Here is a 3,852-nt window from a genome sequence, read left to right as displayed (position 1 = left end):
TAAGGTTTAAGGAGGCAAGACAGAAGGGGGAGAAATGAAATTTAAATACAAAAATATAAATAATCTATACTTAAAAAAATTATAAAAATCAGTGGGTCACCCTATGGTACTTACTAAGAGAGCTAGTCCCTCTACCACTATCAGTACTACAAACTATGTTAGTAGGGTTCTCATCTAACTTACCCAACCTATTAAGTAACTCTATGATCTAGAGTGATCTATATTTTCTTATCTAACCAACCAAACATACTAAGTGAGGCTATCTCAAGTGTATCCGAAGAGATCCACATCTTATCTAAAATCCCAAGTAACTAACCTTGGATGTCCTTGGATCCACAATGTGTGAAGAGCAACTAACCACACTAATTATAATATCACTTCCAAATTGGGCCCATCATCACAAATTCCAACCTTAAATTTGTAGCCATTGCAACTTGCACAATGTTGTTGTTGCCTATCCCTCTTAATCCTGGCAATTTGCAGTCCTAACTCAAAAGCCTTTTTCCTTACAGTAGAAGTAGAAACGCCGAAGTCCTAGAGGAAAGCAACTAAATCTCCTCTTAAGGAGATGCCAACACCTCATAGTTCTTTAATATTTCTCTCACCCTATGTGAGGAGTTGAAAGGGCAGATGAGCATTGAGTTGAAACTGAGTATCTACTTTGGAGTGAAGCTATTCATGTTCCCAAAAACACCAATCAAAGCTCTAATTCTCTTCAACATGAAATGAGAATTTCCACCATATATTTGACCAAGTTGAGTGATGCTACACTTGAGTAAATTAGTAGCCTTTTGTCCAATATGATGTTCAAGAAGGTGAGAACAATCCCCACATTTAAAAGATGTTTAAAACTTGGGACCAAGAATTCAAGTGTGCCCAAAAATGTTGATCTTTTCCATTCTACAAGAGCTTGACAGAAAACAAGATCCTTCTACTAGCAGCCTCATTGTATAACTAGATACCCTGAAGTGATTTGCTCTCATTAGAGGAACTAGATTTGAGAGTCATGAGTAAATCCCCTACAAATCCTTGACCAAATTGTTACTTCCCATTGTATTTGAGTCCTTCCAAGTTGCCCATATCAGTTAGCTCATCTAGCATTAAGATAGGGGTGGATGCCAAATTCCAACTAGGGGGACAATCGTGCCTAGTAGGTTTGTGAATGATCATGGAGATCCATTTAGAAGAAGTTGATTTTCAGCAAGAAAGTACATCACATTGACAGTCAATATGTGAAAACCCATTTTTACTCAAGAAAAACTGAAGTTAGTCCTATCTAACCAAAAGCTTTTGAATGTTCAGTTGAAGTGGCAGAACGTGCTGATCTTTTGCCATTAGTACATTACGTGTATTGTCTAGTATAGGTATATCCTTAACAAACCCATACTAATTTTGATTTATCTTTTTAGGTCTAGGGGTTTTCGTAGAGATTAGCGTTTGCTGCATTAACCTTTTGCAAATTTGTTTTCTTTTAGGTCTTAAGACTTTCAAGATAACTGAATTTTAGAAACATTGGTTTTCTTTTAGGTCTTCGACTTTTAACATAACTTAATTTTAGGAACATTGTATGTTCTATTAGATAGATATTGACTTGAGAACACTCACTTGTCATATGCTAAAATTGTAGACAAATATGGATCACTAAAACATTAGATAATAAACAAAAAACTTGTGTGTGTATGAAACTTATTATACTTAAGAAAGAGTACACATAGACATCTAGCAATACTCTTTCTTAAGTATATGGTTTACATACACTTCAATGGAGATCGATCTTGTCTTCTTTTAAGGCTGTTTGGGAGCACGAGTGCGATTTGTGGACATCATTACACGTTCAGCTTAATCGTGATGAGAAGCCAGGTCTAAGTAGGTTCAGACGTCATACGTGAGAAAAGAAAGCACATCGATGTATGCTTTTTATTAAAGAGCGGGGAAAGCACTGATGAGAGAGCGCGATGGGGGAGCTCTGCCGGCTTGAGAGGAAGGGGGAGGTGTGCGTCAACGCTGACGGGGGATGGGGAGCACAGGTTAAATCCGCCGCTGGTAGACGCGATCCTGGCCTGCATAGCCCCCTTCCTTCTTCCAGAAGATTCCGGGGCCTCTTCACACCCGCAGCGGCAGCGGCAGCGCCTGCCCTCTGCCCTCATCACAACCAACGAAGGCAAGTTCTTCTCCAACGGCCTGGATCTGTCTTACCCTTCGCGGGAGGACGTCCGCCGCAAGTTCGGAGAGCTCCTGGGGGCCTTCTTGCGGCTGCCCATGCCCACCATCGCAGCCGTCTGCGGCCACGCTGCCGCCGGAGGCTTCATCTTTGCGCTGGCACACGACCATGCGACGATGCGGCGCGACCGCGGCTTCCTGTACATGAGCGAGATCGATGTGGGGATCCTCATCCCGCCAGGTCCCATGAGCCTGGTGCGTGCCAAGATGACCCCCAGGGCCTTCCGGGACAATGTCCTGTCTGGCCTCAAGCACACGGCGGACCAGGCAGTGGCTGCTGGGTTGGTGGACTCCGCCCACCCCGACTCCGCAGCCACGCTCGAGGCTGCGCTCTCCCTCGCCTGTGGCCTCGCCGCCCGCCGCTGGAAGCCCGCCCACTACCTCGCCACCCGCGCCGCCATGTACCCCGCGCCCTTCCGCTCCCTCCCTGCTCCTCCCCTGCCTTCCCTCAGCCCTTGCAGGCTCTGAGCTCATCGTCCGTGGCTTTGTAAATTCTGTGCGCTTGTCTCGGCACTATGGCCTATCTGCACACCCCTTGCTTCCCTTGTTCTCTATGGCAAGGGTCAAGGACAGTGTCCTCTAGCTTCTTATTCTTGGCCATCCTACTTCTTTTCATGCTCTATGGTGGCCTTCTCTATTTGGTGTGCTCCATGGATGCTGACCTTCATGGTTTCGACAGGCACACGTATTGCTCCTTGGTTTATTGAAACGCTTCTCACAAGGTGTTTCGTGCCATTTCGTATGCTTTGTAGTGCTTTGCTTCATGTGATATATTGTCCATTGCGCATCAACTCTTCATCTAAGTTAGTGAACGCGTCTTGTCGAAATACGTTATGTTGATGCTGTCATGTCTCGTCTCGTCAATTTCGTCATTTGTCGCATCATTTCATCGTGTCTTGCCAATATTCAACGAATTAATCATGTCAATGTAATAAACGTACTAACGTTAATGTAATAAGAATACTAATTAATTAACATTATGTTAGTTTGTTAATTAATAAACATAGAAATTAGTAACTTTACTTATTAATTAATAAATGTTAGTTCAAGTCAACTAATAAATATACTAATTAGAAATGTTACATGGCAAAAGGTTCGAGCTTCTATCCTTTTTATTTCAGTAGTTAGACTTATTAGTAGTAGTTAATTAGTTAGATTTATTAGTAATTATAGTATTATTAGTTAATTACTTAGAATGATGTGATATCAATAGTATTTGTAGTTGTTAATAGTTAATTAGTAGTGAAACAAAAGGAAAAGAAAGCGATTTTTTGAACATATAGAAAAAAACAAATGCGTAATGATCTTTCAAATGTATTGGAAAAAATGAAATTGTATTTCTTTTGAACAAATAACATATATTGAATGGACGGGAGAATGTTATTTTCATGAACAATTGTCGTGTAGTTGAATGATAAAAGCGTATTGTTCTCTCTAGCATTAGCATCAATGGACGTTACACAAAAACAAAGTCGCAGGGTATCCTTTAGGACTTTCAGAAAAAGGAAAACTATGGCTTGTAGAAAAATATTGTTAAAACCCTTTGTTGCAACTTGGTACGACATAGACAAATTCAAATAATCTTGGGCAACAAAATGTGAAAGTATCATTGGAACACTGACAATGTGGGCA

The 3,852-nt window shown here is 41.4% G+C and overlaps 1 pseudogene; it reads left to right on the top strand.

The window, feature by feature from the left end:
• The first annotated feature begins 1,735 nt into the window (after positions 1-1,735).
• LOC148018594 (enoyl-CoA delta isomerase 3 pseudogene) lies at positions 1,736-2,941 on the top strand (annotated as a pseudogene).
• The last annotated feature ends 911 nt before the right edge of the window (positions 2,942-3,852 follow it).

The sequence above is a fragment of the Lygodium microphyllum genome, chromosome 21, assembly GCF_053477565.2.
Source record: "Lygodium microphyllum isolate KBCC chromosome 21, Lygodium_microphyllum_v1.1.10, whole genome shotgun sequence".
In the NCBI taxonomy this organism is placed as follows: domain Eukaryota; kingdom Viridiplantae; phylum Streptophyta; class Polypodiopsida; order Schizaeales; family Lygodiaceae; genus Lygodium; species Lygodium microphyllum.
The sequence above is the reverse complement of the archived record's forward strand: the minus strand, read 5'-3'. Positions and strand labels throughout refer to the sequence as shown.